This window comes from Rattus norvegicus, chromosome 7, assembly GCF_021556685.1.
Source record: "Rattus norvegicus strain SHRSP/BbbUtx chromosome 7, alternate assembly SHRSP_T2T, whole genome shotgun sequence".
NCBI lineage: Eukaryota > Metazoa > Chordata > Mammalia > Rodentia > Muridae > Rattus > Rattus norvegicus.
Window position 1 is genome coordinate 26,334,866 of NC_141540.1, and position 23,896 is coordinate 26,358,761.

General features: G+C 40.9%; 1 long non-coding RNA gene across 2 annotated transcripts in view; it reads left to right on the forward strand.

The window, feature by feature from the left end:
* The first annotated feature begins 8,123 nt into the window (after positions 1-8,123).
* LOC134479838 (uncharacterized) overlaps positions 8,124-23,896 on the forward strand; it is a 34,842-nt gene continuing 19,069 nt past the window's right edge. Inside the window, exons 1-3 of one of the 2 annotated variants that reach the window (XR_015625170.1) lie at positions 8,124-8,468; positions 14,077-14,122; positions 14,767-14,878. This is a non-coding gene — a long non-coding RNA (uncharacterized LOC134479838). The remainder of the gene's footprint in view (positions 8,469-14,076; positions 14,123-14,766; positions 14,879-23,896) is intronic. The other variant, XR_015625171.1, reaches the window with a different exon arrangement.

The following is a 23,896-nucleotide window of genomic DNA, read 5'->3' on the forward strand; positions in this document are numbered from 1 at the left end:
CTGACCAACCAGGCCTCATGGCCAAGACTTTTAACCTAACATGCTGAGTGGCATGCTGGTCCCTTCTTATTCTTGCTCTCCCATGTCCACCTTGCCAAGATGGATATATTTCTACATATGTCTACATATATCTAATCATGGCCTTTTCCTCGCATACTCCAAGCTGCCACTCAGCTGAAGAAAAAAAAGTCATGTAGCCAAGCTATCTGACAAATATATGACTTCTGTCTCTGAAGAGTCGTCTGTGCTTTCAGGCAACATTTTACTCTTTGCTACTGGACATGGACCTTTGTTCTCCAAACTGTTGGTCTTCTGATTGCCCACGTGATTCCCTAGCTCAGAAGCTGCCCTAGGATTCTTACACAGTCAACTGCCTCGAAAACTTAACTACATCGGCTGTTCCTCCAATCTGCCTGCCCTCACTCCACTCACCTCCCTAGTGGTCTAAAATTGGCTTCAAATGAGAAGCTGTGTGTGTTGGGTGTGATTAGCTTCCTCTATTAGGATGTGATTGATTGGATCTTGTCACCTTCCCTTGAGTACAAGGTGGAGTCTTTCCTGAAGGAGTGGCCCACACCATTGCCAAATGTAAGAACAAGAAGAAATCAAGATCTTTGGAAACAGCCTTGACTCTGGTATCATAAAGCAACATAAAAGGAGAAGATGCCTTCAGAAGATGATGGAGTACAGCTCAGTGGTGGGCACTTGCCTCTCATGCACAAGGTTCCAGGGATGAAAAGAACAAAGTATTCTAAGTGTGCTCAAGGTACCAAAGTCTTAGACTGTGAGTAGCAACTCTGTATGGGGTCACAGAAGCAAGTGTAGGGGTGCAAAAACCTGGGCCACAGTAAAGGGGTTCAGAGCATGTGTTCAAAAATTCATTCAATGTCCCGCGCGACCTCTCCCCAGCAAGAAAACACGCGGGGACATACGAATCCTTGCTGCAGCCAAACTTTTGTTCAATCTTAAGGAGAAGTCCCGCACGCCTGCATGGCGCGGCTTATATACACCCTAGCGCGGTGCATCCACACCTCATTGGTCGCTTACCCATGATCTCATGAGGCACGCCCCGGAGTGGGCAAAGACCTGGCACGAAGGCACTCTTGCACATGCGCACACAGTTAACTTCCTGAAAGGAAGTCGGCTGGCGCGGTGGAGGCCAGCGCCATCTTGTAATGGCGGAAGCTATCCTGGCCTTCCACGTGGGGCGCAGTGGAAGCCAGCACCATCTTGTGGTGGCGAATGTTATAGCGGCCCTCTACAATTCAAGGTCAAATACATGGTGGATGTGTGGTGTCTGGCAGAACTCACCCATGCTGTGTCACATGACCTCACCACTCTTGGACCTGAAAGTGTAGTTAGAGCTCTTGAAACATGCCGTGTGATACCAAGGCTGCTGCCAGGAGCCCCGCAGCTCCTGCCAACGCTTTGTATCAAGAGCTGCAGCATTCTCAAGGTAGACACAAAATTTTCTGCTCTTAGATAAACGCTGGTTTAATCACAGAAAACAACGGCTTCTAATATTTTCCTACCATCAGTTCTCAGCATGTAAATATTAATTCATGTATTGGATCACCTTGGGTTAGAATGATGTGTCTTTAAAATCACTACTTAACTCCTTGATTTGGGCTTTATTTTTTTTTAATTGTTAAATGAATTTTGATTTGGAAATGAGACAATTTCGAGCAAGTTTTGAAATGGCCCTCTACAGTCTTCTGCCATTTTATGCTACATAGTTATGCAAAGCAGTATCTTTTGCACTGACAATCATAAAATCAAATTTTCCATCAAGTTTAAAAAACATTGAAGAAGTTCTTCATCCTGCTAATATCCAGCCAAGCTTTTAATCTTTTTGTAAAAATAAATACACATGGTACATCATCTCATTAGAATGAAACTTGGCTTTGTGATGAGTTGAATATGCTTGGCCCAGGCAGTGGCACAATTAAGAGGTATAGGCTTGTTGGAGTAGGTGTGTCACTGTTGGTATGGGCTTTAAGACTCTTGTCCTAGCCACTTGGAAGCCAGTCCTCTCCTGATTCCCTTTGGAATAAGATGTAGAACGTTTAGTTCTTCCAATACCATGTCTGCCTGGATGCTGCTGTGCTTTCTGCCTTGATGATAATGACCTGAACTGAACTTCTGAACCTGTAAGCCAGCTCCCATTAAAGGTTCTTTTTAAGAGTTGCCTTGGCCATGGTGTTTCTTCACAGAAACAGAAACCCTAACTATGACATACTTTGTATTTAATAAATAATAACTATATGTATACAAGGAATTATTTTTAAATAAGTTTATTATTTATCATCTGCAAATGTCGCATCTGTACTCCTATTTTAAATACTTATATACATGGATGGCATAAAAATTTAGTGAGTTAAAAGTCGTCAGGAAAGAGTTCAAGAGACCCTGTTCAAAGCAATGAGAAGGGAATTGAGAAGCCAGGCAGGGAGGAGATGCCTTCATCAGAAGCACCCTAAGGCTGGATGCTGAAGCACTAAGTAAGTGACTTCAAATCACTCCATATGGTTTTAAGTCCCTGATGATGTTAGCTGAGGCAGATTTGCCAGCCCTCGCTCCCCTCCACTGTGACACTACAAATTCAAGGACAGTCCATGAAGAAGAGAGGACACCCTCCTCCCCACCTCACTCCCAGCCAGCATGAGCCGGTGAGCTAACAGTCAATGAGATGCCAGAGCAAAGAAAACTTGAGCTGAAGAGACCAACGTCACCTACAATACGGAGGGTCTCTCCTATGATATCACTGACATGGCACAGGTCCTTGTTCTCTATCTCCTTTTTGCTCACTCTATTTCTCTTACCAAGGCTGCTTTCTTCCACATAATACACTGTATAGAGCTTCCCTTAACTGTCTCCCTCTCTTCTCACTTTCCTTCCCTCACATGAAGCCTCCCTGTCCACAACACATCTGTTCTGTGATTCTCGTTCTTTCTCCCCTTCTAAGCTGCCTTTGTTCTGTCTGCTTTCTGCCTTTTCCATCAGAACTGCCTTCCTAGAGATCCTGGTTGACACACTGAGTGCTGGTTTTCACTTTTTATATCTGTTGACTTTTTCTAGAACATTTGATGCTAACCCCTCTATTGTTGCCATGTTCCCTAGGTCTGCCAAGGTTCTGGGCTGACACATTAGTCAAAACATACTACATGTGAACTCCATAAACCGGTTTTCCTACACTGTATATGTTACTCAGGAGTGTTCAACCCACAGGGTAGCACCATTGAAAAAGTCCGCATCAATAGCCACCTCCTGAGTCTGTTGCTCCGTTTAACCCCCTGAGACATTGCAAATTAACCTAGAAATGTCTCTCCAGCCCATTCCCATGAGAATGGACTACTTACTGTGTTAGCATACTCCACACAGACTTCTGTACTTGCCTCCTTACCCTGCTTGCCATAGTTCCCTTCCAGGACCAAGCTGTGTCTGCAGCTCCAACAGAATGATCCTTGGTAGGGGTGAGGGATGAAGTGGAGTTGGATTTCTGTTCAAATTCAAACTCTCCAATGGTCTTGCTTCAAGAAAATTTCCTTTTCATATGCACAAGGACATTTATAAGCTAGGCCTCGGGTTTCTTTCTAGTATAATCTCCTACTTCAATGTAGCCAACAGTTTCACACTATCTTTGTGAGGAGGCTAGACATCATCACCTTCTGCCTGTGGTGTCTGCTAGGTATAGAATTTTTTTTTCCTTTTCACCTTTAGAAGTAGGAGGTATCCTTCAAGAAACATAAACATTTATTGCTTCTATAATATATTTTAATAATTTATTAGTGTTTCAAGGCCCTTGAAGCACTAAATACACAGTTCCAAATGGCTCTCATTATTATATATCTTATTCAATTATTCATGAATCTTTGTCCACATGAGTTAGCTCCACATAAAGCTTTTTCTGGATGCAAAGTTAGTCAGCCTTTGACATTACATAGGATTTACCATCACCCCACCAACTAAGGGTTTGAATATTATAGATCGTCAATAATTTTGTAGATTTGAATTAATAAGACTACCTTTGTCCCTCAATACTCATAAACTCTTTCTTGTTTCCTAAGTCCTCTTCCTTCGATATTTTGAGTTTCTATAAACTCTATACTTTATAGTTCTTTCTTTCTTTTTCCTTATAACCCTATGCAAATAAGCGCCTTCAGGTAGCTACCATCTGTACTTTTGAAAGCGATTGTTTGGTTCTATGAAGGAAGGTAACTGGTTTGAAGTAGAAAGTATATCTATTGTCCATTGTGTATAAATTAACAGTTCTATTAAAAATGAATTAATGGGGGTTGGGGATTTACTCAGTGGTAGAGCGCTTGCCTAGCAGGTGCAAGGCCCTGGGTTCGGTCCCCAGCTCCGGAAAAGAGAAAAAAGAAAAAAAATGAATTAATGGAGGAGTTGAGGCCTCCCTACAGGGCTTTAAAAGTCCTATCTGTGAGAGGTAGACTATAGCAAAGCCCCACCAGATCAAACACAGCACCCCTCCAGCTTGGTATAGTAACTCCATAATTAGTCAGAGATCCCTACCACAAATAACATACCACACAAAAATGGTTGAAATATTCAGAAATCTGTTGCTATAACCAAAGTAGCTGGCAACAGGGAGCTTCTCTAGACAGCTCCCACTTACACACATAAGAAAAAAACAAGGCCAAACTTTACCTCATCCTTGAAGGAAAAGGTACCTGAAACACCTGTGAGGAACAGTGCTGTCACACAAAGGTGGTAGTGGGAAGGCTCAACACAAGGCATCCTACACTATATGGAACTTGGAGAGGGGCACAGGAAGGAAGTCAGGCTTGTGTGAGCCTGGCCTTAGAGGAAGTGATGGAACTCACTTGCCATGTGAGGTCAGAAGGTCACAGTGGAGAAGCCTACAGCACAGGCTACTGTGCTTCTTATTTTCTGTCTCCATTAGAGTCCTGTACAAATTGTCTTCTGTACTTAAGTGGTGTTTAGGTGCTCCAGGGAGATAGCCTCAGATGATCTCTGAAGATCTTGTTACCATTGGAATCATGGACCCTGAGCTAGGCTGGGATAAGGGAAACCTTCCCTGCTCTGCTATCAGGCACTGGAATGCATTACAAGTGGAGTCTTTGAATTGCCTTTTCCTATGAACCTTGAGAACTGGGAAGGCAATTATCTGCCAGGAGGGTTGGGGCAGTTCCAGTCCCAAGGCAAAGGGTCATAATGAAAGATTCTGGTTGACCTGTGGATTCTCAGTGTTCAATCACTGGTGTGTTTTTTTAAATTTATAATTGCAATCAAATTAAATGTTTAGCAGCAGCAGCAGCAGCAGCAGCAGCAGCAGCAGCAGCTGCCTCACCCCCAAGTTCTTCCTAGTCTATTTTAATGGAATTACTATTTGATCTGATACAATGAAACATTGTAGCCTTCTTCCAAATGCACATTTCTCTCCTGTGTAGTTTTACTGTATTGAAATCAAATACCTTTGTCACAGTGTATTTCTAGAACCTGGGTTGCACCATTTCACTACACTGGCCCATTTCTCCTGCTTTGTAAATTAGGTCTCCTTTCTCTCTGTCATTGAGCAGAGATCCAGGATACTTGTTCAATTATAAGTGCCTTTTTCCTGATACGGTAACTGCTTTGATGTTGTGTGCTTGCTGTGTTTGTGACAGTCGGGAACAATTAGGAACAATTCGATCAAAGTACAGTCTGGTGTTGTACTTCAGGGTTTCAACTCACATCGCATCCAAAATAAACTTGTTTTCTCTTCCATATACTCTAGGATCAACTGGAATAGGGGGATTAAATTGGGAGGGAGCTAGGAGAGCAGGGTAGAGCAGGAGGTAATGTGGAGAGTACAGTGTTGTTTCTTTGTGTGGGTTGGTCTAAAAACCACCATGGCTGACTTATAGGAGTCTAACAGAAGGAACCTGAAAACTAGCCAGTTTAAACTGGGAGAAGAGCTTTACAAGTAAAAACACCCTGAGAGGCCTTTGAATTCTTTAAGAGGGAAGATATTTATCAGGTTTTCTATTTAAAGTGTATGTGAAAGCAATAAAAGAACCAGGAGTGTTCATTCCCCAGGAGGCAGAGGCAAGTGGGTCTCTGTAAGGCCAGCCTGGTCTACAGAGAGAATTCCTGGCCTCCCAGAGAAAGTCTGTCTTAAAAGACCAAAGGCAGAGACAGAAAAAGACAAAAGTCCATGCAATCCAAACATGCCATTCCTATTCCTGGTAAAGGCTTTGTAATCTTTCGGGAGGGGTATTGTGAGAGAGGGGGAACAGAGACAAACACAGACATTCACACATAGAAAGAGACAGAGACAGAGACACAGAGACAGAGAGACATGCACACAGGAGTGCCCACACACATGCACACACAGACACAGACACACAGACACACAGACACACACACAGACACGGGGAGGAGAGGGAGAGGGAGTATATAGAGGAGAGGGGGAGAGGGGGAGAGGGGGAAAGGGGGAGAGAGAGAAAGTGCTTAAGGGAATTAAAGCCAGGACATCCTTCTATTATGCTAGGTAAGAACTCTCTCCTGTGTAGTATCCTCTGTAGTTCTCTCTTTCCATTTATGTATAAACAGTGTCTCTAAATCGTCAGGGCACCCTTGAACTTTTTGTTTTCTTTGCCTCACAGCCTCTCCTCCCAAGCAGCTGGGGTTAGGAGATTGTACCTCTAAGCCCCACTTCCAGTAGGGTTCTCTTTGAAAAGTCCTTTTCTGTGAGGACCCCTTACCATCTCTCCAGACTGTCTTTTGCTCCCTTTTTCAAGCATTTAAAAAATACCATGCCTAAGAATCTTTTGCAGGGAAGGGGATAGTGAGCTGGGAAGGCCTATTTTCTTCATTTCGAGATTCTGGTAATAAACATGTCATAAATATAAATGCCAAACTCCGGAAATGCAGGTGTAGAGCGTCAAATTCTATTTGGACTTAAATGATGTGGTGTTTTGCTCTAAATTCTACTGTGCTCTCCGTTCCTCAAGTCCATGCATTTCCTTAGGGTGCTGCCTTTCCAGAGTACTGGTATGCTGCAGGGTGCTCAGTTCCACATCTGTCTGCACTATTTCAAAGTTTCCCTCCAGCCCACACAACTATGCCTAGAGCTAGAGGTTAGAACCATCTGTCCATGCTCATGAACCAACCACTCCAGATAGGTGTGGTGTTTTTTTTTTTTTCTCTGTACTAAAATTAGGACAGTCCAGTCCCGTTGTTAGACCATTCACACCACAATGTAGTCACCAATCAAAGGCCAGAGGAAAATCAGATTTTCACCACTGCAGTTTCCAACTTATTTTCATTTTCCGGACCTTGGAATTTTCCCCCTTTTAAATGGGTGCATTATCCCTAATATTTTTATTTTTTATTTCTTATGTTATCATTTTATCCAGCATTACTGTATCTTTAATGGCAATTTTAAGTCTCTCGTTTTGCCAGTTCAAAAAAAAGAAAGAAAGAAAGAAAGAAAGAAAGAAAGAAAAGAAAAAGAAAAACACCTAATACTTTTCTTCAGTACAAAAGGTAATCATGACGGAATAAGGCGCTGAAGGGGTTCTGTGATACGAGATTTTCACGGCCTAGCTGGTTTCTGTAAAGCTTACAAGGAAAAGCTCGCATTGCAACTTAAGTGCCACGACGTGAGAAATATTCTCTTGCGTGTTCACTGCTGTGTGTCCCTTGTACCTGATAATTCAGGTACTTATCATCGGAAAGGGAGAAAAAAACGGAAGGAAAAACATAAGTCCTGACGGCTGAAGGGCCAGTCTGTGAGTATGTCCTCCAATATGCAACCGGACTCATCTGCTAAATGTGGCTGGAGAAAGGGGTAAAGGGGTCTGGCCAGGCAAGGCCTTCTTTCTAGACGGGCCTGTTATTTTCTCTTTCTACAGGCATTTTGTTACTTTTCAGTTTGGTCGCTGAGCTTTTCAGACAGGATAACCCTATGTATTGCAGGCGCCATTTTGAGGGTATGACCTGAATAAATGGTTTCCTGACAGAACTCTGACCACGGTTCTGCACAGGACTTGTTTCAAAGGGTCTTCAGACACGGTTCTGGGGGGCAGGGGAGTGGCTCAAGTCTGTACATCTGCGAGGCTCCGGCCTAGCTCTGCACTGAGCACTGTTCCTCGCGCATGCCCCATGCGTACCCCTCAGATACTCAGATGGGCGACGTGGGTCCCCAGGCCCCCCGGCGAGGGCCGAGCGCTGCCGCCCATTGGCTGAAGCCCAGGACAAGGCCAGCCACCCACAGTCTTTCCCTAGGGCGAGCCACCCACACCTCAGTGTTTCACAGGCTCCCGCCAAGTCTGCTCAGCTGCCTTGGAGGCCCTCGGCTCTCCTTCAACAGCCACCTTGGCTTTTTGCCCGTTGGCGGCCAGGCTGCCACTCCGCAGCTGCCCTGAGAAGCTGCTAACCACATGGCTTCAGTGGTGCCACCTTCGAGTTATTTTTGCACCAGACTTCCGGCCGCCATCACGGTGAGTCTAGGGGAGGTCCCGGGTGACAGTGAAGACCAGCCCTAAGCTGCAGACTCCTTACATGGAGGTTGAAATTCGGCTTTTTGGGTGTAGCACAAAGAAATGGGGAGAGGGCAAAAGGGGTTCCTTCGAATTTCCGGTTCTGGGTTCCCCCACCAGACAGCCACCAGGGTAAATCCTGGAGGGCGGGAGTCGTGGCCTTGCTGACTTTGCGGCCTACACAAGCACTGAGGGGCCCCAGGAAGATGGGGGTCGGCCGGTGGCCAATGGCAGCCCTGGGGACCTCGGGCTGGTCCAGGGTGGGCCATGTGCAGGACCTGGGCATCCTGTGACAGCCCTTTCCCGCCTTTGGGCGGAGGTGCCCAGAGGAGTAAGCCTTGGGTCAGGCCCGCGGCCTCCCACGCCCCACCCTGCCGCACAGGCCCTTGTCTGGAGCAGCTTCCGGGTAGGAGTCAGTGCGGGCTCCTTTGCCAGGTGGCGCCTAAGCTGGCAGCCTCAGAGCCTGTGGACTTTTGGATTAGCTGCTGTGTCTAGGGTGACTTAGCAAGTATGGTTATTGGGAGGCTGGAGGCGGGCCTTCGAAGGCTGCCATTGGTCAGGCTCTGTGGACAGTGGTGCCTGAGTGGTGGAGGCAGCTTTGCCTCAGCTGTGTGTTTAACTTCTGGTGTGCATGGGCTGGGGGAGAGCCCTAGAGGCCTGAGCTGTGTTGAGGAAAGGGTGGAGGAGGGGATAGCTAGACAGGACACGTGCTGTACCCCACCACAGGACGCTAGCTTTAGATCTTCCAGGATAACTTAGGCTACAGTAAGACTCTGCCTCAGAATCAGTACTGTAAACGTTGATGGCCATTTAGTCACAAATCCATTGTATGTTGCATCTTGTTTATAATTTTTTGCACTTTAAAGGTAAAGGAAGAAATTCATACAGTTTATGACAGATGTGAAAATTAAGTGGGACTTTTGTAAACATTTGCAATAATTGAGAATCACAATTGTGAATTATCTATTACAATAATTAAGATCTGACAATACCGGGCAGTTACTCACTACATTAGTTTTTGAAATGTGAGGACTTCAGACTTTATATTAGCTAGTATTTGTGACATACATGGAAATTTGCCTAGTACAGTGATTTAATTGCATTTCAAAAACGTTATCCTAAAATCTTTAATAACAGTATTCTCAGCTTCTAGCACTATTTGTTATGTGGATATTCAAATATAATGGAATATATTACTGTACGTAATAGCAAAGTTTGTGTGTGCTAGCCTCCAAGTTCATTGCTGGTATTCTAACATTTCCCGTTAAGTCATAGCACATTTGGAGATATAATTAATCTGCCTTAAATTTATTACAATTTGTTTTCAGTATGCTATTACAGTCTATTGGTGGGTAAGATTATACTTTTCCACCAGTGTCAGTAGTGGGCATGTAGATGTGTGGAAAATCTCAACTATTGGGGTGAGTGGGGACCAGAGGCCAAGGCAAGAGGATCACTTGAGCCCTTTAGAAATTCAAGTCAACTTTGGCAACATAAGACGTCGTTTAAAATCTGTTGTACTCAAGAAATAGAGGCATGAGTTTGAAGCCAGTCTGGTCTTCATAGCAAGCTTCAGGCCAGCCAGAGTTACATAATAAGGCCCTATCTCTTAAGTTTAAAACTTAACACTTTCTTGAACATCAAAATTTGACTTACAAGTATTTGGTTGTGGAGTGGTTTTGATCATATTTTAAAAGAAGTAACTAAAGCGTTTATCAGTAGTGGGTGTTTTAAATACAACAATATTGAGCATACTGTAGGCATTAGGTCTTATTAAAATGGAGTTCTTTGCTTTCGTGGTTTTGAGTGCCACCTACTCAAGGATAAGGACCAGGATATGGTGTGCTTTCTTTAATACAGTTTACACTATTAGGGTGAAACCGATTTTATGTTTACTCTGGTGAAACAGGTAGTTTAAGCCCAAATCGAGCATCCTATAATATTTACTGCTTTATTTTCATTCTCTTTAAACTTTTCTCAAACATTCATTTTACTTTAGTACACAGAATACATTTAGAAGACATTTGAGATTTTTTTCTAATTTTTGTAAGCAAGCAAACCACTATTATGAACAATGAAAAGCAAGTTCTCCCAAACAATTATTTTGATCTTTAGTTCTAGAGGTACCCATTACAGGATTTTTCATCATATCCCTGTACAGGTTTTGGTCCCAGTAATACTTTGTTATGGGAATCCATTGTTATGGAAATATCCCTGGCTGCCTACCACATGCCAGAAGTTTACTTCACTGGTGACATCCAGAAATGTTCTAGACATTTAATAGTACCCCTGCAGTACTGAGAATCAGTGCATTATAACTTATACTCTGGTTAACTGGTGAAATATTACACTTCTAAGTTGAAATATATCCATGTATTGTGGTACAGACACCAGTAAAAAGAACCATCAAATGTAAATATATTGTAAATTCATCCATACAAAATGGGATATTGAGAAATGGAATCCTATAAAAATTAGAGAACTAATGTTTTTTGTTTTGAGTTTATTTTTGAATAAAAAAATTGAGTAGAGATGGATAGATTGTCTATTAGGAAATCAAGTCAAGTCAGGTTCTAAATAGTGCAGAAGATGCATAGCATATATAGTAGTTCCATTTAGAATAAAACTGAAATTGTAAGATAGTGAAAGAAGGAAAAAATTTAATAATCTTACTCCCTGCCATTTCATTAGCATGAAATAACACAAAGGGGATTTACTGTTCAAAGGAATAAGGTAGTTCTCATGTAGGAAACAAAATAGAAAATATGGCTTTAAGTAGATAAAAGCGAAACATGATTTGATGATTTTTCATTTCTAAAGTTTTTATTAAGTTAATATTTTAAAAACTAACTGACATTTTTAGCTTAACATGTATGCACACATATAAACAAGTTATGTATTCTAGCTTTTCCTTAATATTCAGTATTTACCTATTAAGTTTCATGAATCGATTTTGAGTGGATGTGACATAATAGTTTACTACAATTCAATTCAGTGAATAAGGCAGCTAAGATAGGAAAATCTAGTGGGGGGGACTTTTCTAACTTCATTGAAACAAATTCAAATACATCATGCTACTTTATACTTTATAAATTGAGTTCACCAATTTTAGTCATTATCAGAGCAGTCTGTCAGAGATAAACTCGGGTAAGCATGCTGCTTATAACGTAACTTAGTAAGAGGCATAAATGTAGGTGTTTTGACTAAGTCCATTTCTGTTGTGCTCTGTTGTATTGCCTCTTCCATACACACATTCCCAATAAGTTCTACTTAGAAAAATTCATCTTAACCAATTAAGAATCTACTGTATGTTGATTGAAGAGAGTTTGGATCAAAATCAGGAAAAAAAGGGGTTGTATGCGTAGAATATCTGAAAATAAAATATGGTATTGTTTCTATTAACTTCTGACAATTTCGAGATGGCACTGGGGCTTATATGGTGTTATTCAAGAAACGGCTATTTGAAAACATGCATTAAACACAGTAGTATTAGGAATAAGAACAGAATTCATTCATTTCTAAAGTCAGTCGAACATTAATGTGGGAGTGTTAAGATTTATATTAATTTAATAACAGAAGGGCAAAGAAAAAAGACTAATTTGAGAGTTTGATATTTTTCTGTTTGGGGTCTTAAAAAGCTGTTTTGTTTTCTTTGGAGTTTTAATATGCTTTTGATTCAACATACCCGGTAAAAATTAAAATTTAATAATTTAATTCTTCCCTTCCAATTTGTAGCCCTTTGAGCTCATTTCACTGTCTGATTTCTCTGGCTAGGACTTCGAGAACTATATTGAATAAGTAGGGAGACAGTGGGCAGCCTTGTCTAGGCCCTGATTTTAGAGGGATTGCTTCACGTTTCTCTCAATTTAGTTTAATGTTAGCTACCGGCTTGCTCTATATTGCTTTTAATATGTTTAGGTATGTGCTTTGAATTTCTGATCTTTCCAGGACTTTATTCATGAAGGGGTGTTGAATTTAGTCAAATGCATCTTCGAAGCTAATGGAATGATCATGTCGTTTTTTTCTTTGAGTTTGTTTATATAATGGGTTACCTTGATGGATTTTCATATATTGCACCATTCCTTCATCCTGGGATGAAGCATACTTGATCAAGATGGATGATCGTTTTGATGTGTTCTTGGATTCAGCTTGCAAGAATTTTATTGAATGTTTTTGGGTTGATATTAGTAACGGAATTTGGTTTGAAGTTCTCTCTCTTTGTTGGGACTTTGTGTGGTTTAGGATAAGAATAATTGTGGCTTCATAGAAGGAATTTGATAGTGCTCCCTTTGTTTCTATTTTGTGGAATAGTTTGGTATAGTACTCAACTCCATAATTAGTCAGAGATCCCTACCACAAATAACATACCACACAAAAATGGTTGAAATATTCAGAAATCTGTTGCTATAACCAAAGAAGTTGGCAACAGGGAGCTTCTCTAGACAGCTCCCACTTACACACATAAGAAAAAACAAGGCCAAACTTTACCGCATCCTTGATGGAAAAGGTACCTGAAACACCTGTGAGGAACAGTGCTGTCACACAAAGGTGGTAGTGGGAAGGCTCAACACAAGGCATCCTACACTATATGGAACTTGGAGAGGGGCAAAGGAAGGAAGTCAGGCTTGTGTGAGCCTGGCCTTAGAGGAAGTGATGGAACTCACTTGCCATGTGAGGTCAGAAGGTCACAGTGGAGAAGCCTACAGCACAGGCTACTGTGCTTCTTATTTTCTGTCTCCATTAGAGTCCTGTACAAATTGTCCTCTGTACTTAAGTGGTGTTTAGGTGCTCCAGGGAGATAGCCTCAGATGATCTCTGAAGATCTTGTTACCATTGGAATCATGGACCCTGAGCTAGGCTGGGATAAGGGAAACCTTCCCTGCTCTGCTATCAGGCACTGGAATGCATTACCAGTGGAGTCTTGGAATTGCCTTTTCCTGTGAACCTTGAGAACTGGGAAGGCAATTATCTGCCAGGAGGGTTGGGGCAGTTCCAGTCCCAAGGCAAAGGGTCATAATGAAAGATTCTGGTTGACCTGTGGATTCTCAGTGTTCAATCACTGGTGTCTTTTTTTTTAAATTTATAATTGCAATCAAATTAAATGTTTAGCAGCAGCAGCAGCAGCAGCTGCCTCACCCCCAAGTTCTTCCTAGTCTATTTTAATGGAATTACTATTTGATCTGAAACAATGAAACATTGTAGCCTTCTTCCAAATGCACATTTCTCTCCTGTGTAGTTTTACTGTATTGAAATCAAATACCTTTGTCACAGTGTATTTCTAGAACCTGGGTTGCACCATTTCACTTCACTGGCCCATTTCTCCTGCTTTGTAAATTAGGTCTCCTTTCTCTCTGTCATTGAGCAGAGATCCAGGTTACTTGTTCAATTATAAGTGCCTTTTTCCTGATACGGTAACTGCTTTGATGTTGTGTGCTTGCTGTGTTTGTGACAGTCGGGAACAATTAGGAGCGTGGCACAATTTGATCAAAGTACAGTCTGGTGTTGTACTTCAGGGTTTCAACTCACATCGCATCCAAAATAAAGTTGGCTTCTCTTTCATATACTCTAGGATCAAGCTCTGCCTTCCTCCCTCCACAGAGCACTGACTGAGCCAGGTAACGTTCTTTACCCACCCATCACTCTCCAAAGATCTTATTAGTGTGCACTGACACTTCAGCCATGAAAAAGATCCCCATTGTCTCCACTACATCTCTGTTTCCCTTCTAAACAGGGGGCTTAGTTCAAGGTCCTCCTTCTCTAAGCCATTTTCTCTTGGTGGTCTGTAAGCATTTCCATCCAACAATGTAGTGTAGGCACTCCTATTTTCGGGGAAGTCAAGACTTCTGTCCACTTTAGGTGAATAGGAAGCGCACTGGCTGGGTGACTAAGCCAGATCAGAGGCACACTGCCTGGGAGTGTACATCAGAACCCTGGTAGTCAATTACTGCTTGATATGAAACAATAATCCTCGGGGATTATTATGTTCCAACTTGGTCACATGGGGGATAAAAACGATGACTGGGAGCCAGTGATTTGAGTCAGAAGGTAAAGGTACTTGTGGCATAAAAAGTGGGCTTCAGTCTCTAGGACAGACTTGGTGGAGGAAGAGGAGTGACCTCTGAACAGACAGACACATAGTCTCTCTCTGTCCTCTCTCTGTGTCTCTCTCTTTGTCTCTCTCTCTGTTTCTCTCTAAATGTAATAAAAATGCTTCAAATAAAATAAAAAATAGTAACTAGTCTTTATATCTTGTTCCCAGGGTTGATGGTGGAGCAAGTCACAAGAGCAACATGAATAGGACTTAAAAGGAGCAATAATCTACATACTATTTCTGGTACACACAGGAGATCTCAGCTCCAACTCTATGTAAGGTACATCCCTTCTCACTGTTTCACTAAAGGTTATTTTTAGCAGCCTCCTTGTTTCCATTTTTAATAGAATAGAATAGAATAATGTTCTATCATGGAATATGGATATGCAGTGTGTCCTATTGAAGTCCGTTAACAATGGATTCCTTCTTGACCTATTGGCTTGGGGATTATTTGCACATCCACTTGTCCATCCGTATTGAGCTTTAAAACCATTTTAGTCTTCTACTACAGAGTTAACTAACCTGGACTCACAGGGGCTCACAAAGATTGAACCACCAACCAAAGAGCATGCAGGGGCTGGACCTAGGCCTCCTACACGTTTGTAGCAGATGTGCTACTTGGTCTTCATGTGGGTCCCCTAACAATTGGAATAGAGGTTGTTTCCAACTCTGTTGCCTGCTATTGGGTCTTCTTCCCCTAACTGGACTGCCTGGTTGTGCCTTGGTGGGAGAGGATGCACTTAGGCCTGCTATGACTGGATGTTCCAGGGTGGGGCAGTACCCATGTGGGGCTTCCCTTTCTCTGAGGAGAAGGGGAGGAGGAGGTAATGGGGGAGGGATTTGTAAGGGTGGGACAGGGAGGAGAGAAGGGATGAGGGTAGGGGTGATTGGGATGTAAATTGAAAAAAAAAAACAAGAATCCCTAAAAAATAAAAACTGCTTTAGTCTTCTAAATCTAAGCTGATGATTCCAAAGAGAGAGAACTAGAACCCTGAGAGAAACAGATGGTGTCATTGAAAAAGAGAGGTGCCTGCTTAGCAAACAAAGACTGTCTTAGAGAAATGCACTCATCAATTCTGAAAGGCAGGTAGGTGTAACGAGGATCACTGGTTGGGATTATTCCCAGGATCAAAATGAAAGAACATATGAGAACTAGGGCTCTCTACCAAAGACATCTCCAGTCTCTGGACCGCACAGAGACGTCTCAGCTGCCTCCTCCACTCCCCCAGAGAAGGGATGTATTTTGAAGAAATGTGAGTCTTGAACCTCCAGGGTGATGGTAGGATGTAATTAAGGCAGAAGGATTCTGGAAGAAAAAGATTAAAACCAGAGCTTCCTTTTACTCCAGCTGCTCCAAACTAAAGAACTGGTGGGGCCTGAGCTTGGTCCCATCTGGTGGACACCTGGCCTCAAGCTCCTCTGGAAGCAACAATGGAACATTTGACATTAAATGAAGTAGACACAGAGAAAGCTGCTTGCAGTAATTTCACCCTGGTCGGGGTGCAGGCTAACGAGAGGACTTTCTCCAAACTGTCTGCTAGAGTCGTATTTCATTTAGATGATACAGTGTCTTATCTAGAAAATCCAACAAAGTATCTCCAATCAGCCTGGACAAAATGTACCTCAGCAAGGCCATTGACTGCACAGGGTTGGCTACATGACTCAGGCAGGAGGGCTCTCTGCAAAGGGCAAGTGCTGAGATGACTAAGAATCGCAGGACACTGACAGCAGATGATCAGTCAAGAATTAATCTGAATGCTGAGAATAGGAACCTATGGGTGGGCCATAACATCCTGGAAGCATTGTCTGTAAGCACATATGGGAGCAGCAGGAGACCCTCAGAAATATGACTGCAGGTGAAGGCACTAAAATATACGGCAGAATCTTTAGACAAATAGGAGAGGAAGTCCACGGCTGATGGGCACAGGAGAAGTAAAGCAAACGATACAATATATGGAGAGTATACCTGGAACAAAGGATTAAAACATCCTCTTTAGTTACACAAATTAATCGTATATGGAGATGGACAAATGCCCTTCTGCTGACACCATATTCTCCCACTACACTTATAATTAAATAAAAAGAATAGAGTTCTACAGAGACAAGCTCACAAAAATGAAAGCCAATGTTCCACAGTAGTCCCCTCAGCAGGAAGCTAGAGTAACAACGAACACATGCCAGGAGATTCTGCAAGTGAATTTCTCTCTCTTAGCACATAATACTCAGGAAATGAGATTAGAAATGTCGTGAATTAATTCTGTGCCCAAAATGCCTAGCACGGAAGTAATGAGCCAAACACAGTAAGAAAGTAAAAACACAATCGAATAAAGTAATCCAACACAAAAGTAGTATGCATTCCGAAACAAATGGGCGAAACTGGCAAGCTATTAACCAGTAAAAACAATAACAAGTTACTGTGATCAGCGAAAGGTTCAATTGATTTTTATTACATTTTAAGAAACACTGTTCAGGGCTAGGAATGCAGCTTAGTAGTAAAGGGTTTGCCCTGGGTTCAATCCCCAGCCTGCAAACAAAGGAACCAACAAAAAGCCATTATTCTGAGCTGCAAGTGTCTGACTAATTGATTTACTAGTCATGCTTTCCTGATTTTGCACAGGCATGTAATAAAAACACATAATCAGAAACAGAAAACGGTTGGGTGAGGTAGGTGCTATTATCTCAGTACGTTAGTGGTGAGTTCTTTCAAAGCTTTTAAAAAATAAGCCATTCCTACACTTCTTAAATTGCTCTAAGATAAAGTTTTAAGGTACAGCATGTTTTCTTTAAAACAGTATGAATTTTTTGAGCCCCAACTTCATCATAAAAGTACAAAACCTGAGTAACAGTTTACAAGTAAGGAAAAATAGGAGGGAATCCATCCAACAGAGGAACAGTCAGGATTCTCCCTGGAGAAGAGTGGTCGTATCCATGGACTCGATTATAGTATATTAGCAACACACGTATGGCTCCTTCTACACCAAATGCCAATAAGTACCATTTGGAGATTCCATCGCAGTGTTCTCAGGAAGAAAGGCTACAAACAAACACAAAAAAGAATGAAATTTAAAATCTTTTTTATCAGGCTGGAGAGATAGCTTGGTGGTTAAGAGTGCTGCTTCTCCAGAGCTCCCAAGTTCAATTCCCAGCAACTGCATGGTGACTGACAACTATCTGTAGTGGGATCCAATGCCCTCTTTTGTCTGAAGCTCTCTTCTGACATGCAGGCACACTTGCAAACAGAGTGCTCATATATATATAAATAAACACATCTTTAAACAATAAAACCTTTTAATCAAGTTAATGTATCTACATCTAGGAGCTAGAAAAGGGTCACAGCAATATTAAACATAATTCAGAAATGGTAAAGGGATGTAAGAGAGTCACAGAATTCACTGGGCAAGATGGTGTATGCCTGGAATCCCAACACTCACAAGGCTGAGGCAGGTGGATTGCCTTGAGCTCAAGGCTAGCCTAGACTAAAGTGTGAGACCTTGTATTAGAAAACAAAATAACTGGGGACAGGATGGAGAGAGAGAGAGACAGAGACAGAGAGAGACAGAGAAAAAGAGAGAGACAGAGAGACAGAGACGAGAGAGACAGAAGAGACACAGAGAGAGAACTCGATGTCATTTCTTGCACTGATGACAAGCTATTAAAGAATGTGAATGTCTCCTACCAAAACACTGAGATAATGCTAATGACAGAATAGGTTTTTTATTAAGATATCATAAAACACAGATGGAAAAGTAAAGGAATATATAATAAATAAAAGAGAAATCAGACATTGGAAAGCCTGAATTTAGAAGATTATGTATGTTTAAGTTATGGGGAGGGGATGAGGCAATGTGGGGAAGAGAATAATCAGAATACATTGTATAAGTGAATGAAAATGTTAACTAAGGTCAACCAATGAAAAGAGAATAGCAGGTTTAATTTACGATGAAATTGAGTTCCCATATGACACTATATAACATTTTGTAAATTGATTATATGAATTATCTGCAATAAAAAATCAGTTTTTGTTAAAGATGTGGTTGTGTTCATATTAATGTCAAATATTTTAAATCTTTTTCATTTATTTGCTTATTTATCGATCGATTTTTTTTTAAGATAGGTTTTTGCTATGTAGACCAGGTTGGCCTCAAAAAGGAGCTCTACCTGCCTCTGCCTCCCAAGAGCTAGAATCAAAGGTATATACTCACACATGAAATTTATATGCTCAAAGTGATAAAAAATTACAGTAATCAACTTGGTACAATTATTGAACAGTGATCAACTGAATAGAAATATCAGAAGTACCTGTAAGACATTTGATTACTATTGTCAAAAGAATCTTGAGCAGCATTCAAGTCATCCAGGACACACATTTTGAGAAAAACAAAAAAGCGGGTAAAGATAATTTAAATATTTTTAATCTATTAAACATTTTAAAGTGCATTTGATAGGAAAGCTGTGAGTGATACACTGCATTTTTGCTTATATACATCTTCAACTTTATATGCATTCTGCAAATATTGTCCATGTTTATTCAGGCTCTTAATATTTCCCTTGACTGATAACATTCACAGAAATCATATTGAGCAAACTGTATATGTTGACATATAATAGAATTGTATTCTACACAATATAGCATAGAAATATGTACATTCTAATATGTATAAGTGCCCACATATGTGTATATACATGTGTAAATGACTAAAGAAAATGGGTATGACTTTATCATTGTGGTATTATTTTCGTCAAAATACTAAAAAACGTTGAAATGGCATCAAATAGGGGCCAGATTGGGAAAAATACACAAAACTCTTATAATGAATCTAAAGATACTAGCAAAAGATACAAAAATATTAATGTTGCAATGAAATAAAAAGCCTAGGTGAAATACTGTATAATATTTTTTCAACTCTAGGAAAATGTATTTTTGTACAACTATCAATAAAAGACTGAATTTTGAAGAATTCAAAAGTAGTGCAGTATAATTATGCAGTGGTCATACTGCTGCATACTATTGTACATAACCGCATACACTCTACAAGAACATACTACGTACTGTACATATTATAGTGTACTGTTACATAGTATGGTATGTATTGCAACAATCAAATGTTCTGAAGGAGTCCTATATTAACCATGCTTTAATGGACTTAGATTTCCCTTGCTAGAGAGAGACTTCTGTGTCCAGGACAGGACAGAAATGTTAAGTTGTGACATGCCCATGAGTGTTGTCCAGCTTTGGTGCTGCAGTGCAGCTCTCCCCTGTGCACACGACTTGGAGAAATCCAGCCAGGCCTGTACCTCTCTTTGAACTCATTTAAGCTGCAGCCCCATGACGACGACGTCTTTCTCACTTGGGGTTGGTAGAAATTCAGTTTCAATTCTCTAAAGTCACCATCTGTACACTGTAACATATAACTTCCTTCTGCAGTGTCTGGATTTCTTTAGCCATGGAGTATCCTTGGAAAACAATTGAGAAGCAGTCACCCCTCTCCTTGTGTTTTGTGATCTAGGGATGAACTCAGGTAGATTATGAGGAACCATTGCATTGTAGACTTAAAATGGATTAATTTGGGGGTGAGTAAGTCATATTTTGGTAGTTGCTTTAAAAATAAACTTTTGGATATTAATACATCAAGTAATTCTCCCCGAAGGAAAAACCAGACACCAAGAACCTAGACCACTGCTGTCCATGAGAACTTTCTAGATGATAGAAATATTCTATCTCTGCTGTGTTTCTTGCTATGGATTCTGGCTGGCTGTTGGCCTCCTGGTTTGCCTGCTGTGACTAAAGAGGCAGATTTTAGTTCTAAGTTTAGTTCATCTCAAATAGCCATGTGTGACCAGTGGGTGCCATTTGGACAGTGTAGCCAGAAGAAAACACAGAAAACTGAAGCAGTGTAACCAAAGATTCACCTAGGAGTCAGTTGACCTCCTAGAAGGTGACTTGGGAAAACGTTGGCAATGATAGCTTCTTGGGGAGCTTACCTTCACTAAAAGCAAACTGTGAATCCTTAACTCTTCTGCAATAGTCATAATGTAACTGGTCTCACACACACCCCAACCGTCACCAAAGACACTTGATAGGGAGCTTAATCCACTGTGTCCTTTAGATTTCAGTTTAGCAAGCACTTCCTTCAAAGTGGAGCAGACTGAGATTGCCAAGTCCTTTGCGTGGCTCCAGGGACTTGGGCCTGACCGGAGGTGACGAGGAAATGAAGAATGACATTGGACACACATACATGGGCAAGGCTGGGTCTGTGGGCTGGAGAAAATGCAGCATCCCAGAAGCTCAGCATGTTTATTATATAGAGTTGGCCAGGAAGCAGGGTTCTTGCACACAGCAGCAAGGAGGTGGGCATTACATGCAGATAAACAAGGAGGGGAAGACTATGCATATGTAACTGACAAGGGGCAGATTTAGCTAATCTTAGTAGGAGCAGTCTCTGCAGGGAGCAGTCTTCAGGCTGTAAATATCCAGATGGGGCCAGGGAGAAAGATAGAGTAGACTTTTTCTGCACACACTCTCAACACCATCCTGAGAAGGCTTTGGCATTTTTCTGAGCCTCATGGGGCATGGGGGCCTTGGCCTTTTTCCCATGGGTAAATGGCTTTGGGGTCCTTGGCATGGTCATGCTCATGTTAACAGCACACATCCACTCACGACTTCACTTCCTCAGGGCTTCCTCTGCTCCCACAGTGAGATCTCAAAAGAAAAACAGAAACCAAACAAACAAAAACGTGCTTAGTGAACTGGTTAATTCCGTAAAGTGTACAGATCCAGTGTCCTAAGTCTAGGACTTCCTCACAGGCTACAGAAAATTCTGTGGACCTACGATAAGCAAGAAAACAAAGAACCTTGCCTCCTCCCCCCAAAAAATGAATGGGAGAAAAATTAATAAAGTTGTTCATAGAAAATTGGTGAAGAAAAACACAATGGAATTATACTTAATAGAGTTAGTGTGCTGAGATGTGAGGCCCACTCATAGCATGCAGCATTTGGAAATCTCAGACAATTTAACAGAAGAGGATTCATAATTATTATTTGTGACCACTCTCCTCATATGACTTACAGCTTAATACTAACCTTAATGACTGAGTTGGGAATAGTATTCTCCATAGCAGCTAATTAGAGCATTAGTTTGCACACATGCACACACACACACACACACACACACACTCACACACAGTCACACACACACCCTCATACACACACACATTCACACATTCACACACACACACAGTCACACACACACACTCACAAACACCCTCATACTCACTCACACACACTCATACACACACTCACACACTCTCACACACATACACTCACTCACACACACTCACACACTCATACACACTCACACACACATTCTCTCAACACACTCACACACTCATACACACACACTCACATACACACTCAAAAACACACACTCAATCACACACCCTCAGACACACTCTCTCACACACTCACACACTCAAACACACTCAAACACACTCACACACACTAATAAACACTATTAGGAAATCAAATCAAGACAAGTTCTAAATAGTCCACAAATTGCATAGCATATATAGTAGTTCCATTTAGAATAAAACTGAAATTGTAAGATAGTGAAAGAAGGAAAAAATTTAATAATCTTACTCCCTGCCGTGTCATTAGCATGAAATAACACAAAGGGGATTTACTGTTCAAAGGAATAAGGTACTTCTCATGTAGGAAACAAAATAGAAAATATGGCTTTAAGTAGATAAAAGCAAAACATGATTTGATGATTTTTCATTTCTAAAGTTTTTATTAAGTTAATCTTTTAAAAACTGACATTTTTAGCTTCTTAACATGTATGCACACATATAAACAAGTTATGTATTCTAGCTTTTCCTTAATATTCAGTATTTACCTATTAAGTTTCATGAATCGATTTTGAGTGGATGTGACATAATAGTTTACTACAATTCAATTCAGTGAATAAAGGCAGCTAAGATAGGAAAATCTAGTGGGGGGGGACTTTTCTAACTTCATTGAAACAAATTCAAATACAGCATGCTACTTTATACGTTATAAAATGAGTTCACCAATTTTAGTCATTATCAGAGCAGTCTGTCAGAGATAAACTCGGGTAAGCATGCTGCTTATAACGTAACTTAGTAAGAGGCATAAATGTAGGTGTTTTGACTAAGTCCATTTCTGTTGTGCTCTGTTGTATTGCCTCTTCCATACACACATTCCCAATAAGTTCTACTTAGAAAAATTCATCTTAACCAATTAAGAATCTACTGTATGTTGATTGAAGAGAGTTTGGATCAAAATCAGGAAAAAAATGAGTTGTATGCATAGAATATCTGAAAATAAAAGATGGTATTGTTTCTATTAACTTCTGAAAATTTCGAGATCCAGTGGGGCTTATATGGTGTTATTCAGGAAACGGCTATTTGAGAACATGCATTAAACACAGTAGTATTAAGGAATAGGAACAGAATTCATTCATTTCTAAAGTCAGTCGGACATTAATGTGGGAGTGTTAAGATTTATATTAATTTGATAACAGAAAGGCAAAGAAAAAAAGACTGATTTGAGAGTTTGCTAATTTTCTGTTTGGAGTTTTGAATGGCTGTTTTGTTTACTTTGGAGTTTTAATATTGTTTTGATTTAACATGCCCGGTAAAATTAAAATTTAATAATTTAATTCTTCCCTTCCAATTTGTATCCCTTTGAGCTCATTTCACTCTCTGATTTCTCTGGCAAGGACTTCGAGAACTATATTGAATAAGTAAGGAGACAGTGGGCAGTCTTGTCTAGGCCCTGATTTTAGAGGGATTGCTTCACATTTCTCTCCATTTAGTTTAATGTTAGCTACTGGCTTGCTCTATATTGCTTTTAATATGTTTAGGTATGGGCTTTGAATTTCTGATCTTTCCAGGATTTTATTCATAAAGGGGTGTTGAATTTAGTCAAATGCATCTTTGAAGCTAATGGAATGATCATGCCGTTTTTTTCTTTGAGTTTGTTTATATAGTGGGTTACCTTGATGGATTTTCATATATTGCACCATTCCTTCATCCCTGGGATGAAGCATACTTTTTTTTTTTTACACTTTTTTTTATTTAAAATAGTCATTTCTTTTATTTTTTTAAATTGAGTATTTCTTATTTACATTTCGAGTGTTATTCCTTTTCCCGGTTTCCTGGAAAACATCCCTCTAACCCCTCCTCCTCCCCTTCTTTATGGGTGTTCCCCTCCCCATCCTCCCCCCATTGCCGCCTTTCCCCCAACAATCACGTTCACTGGGGTTTCAGTCTTAGCAGG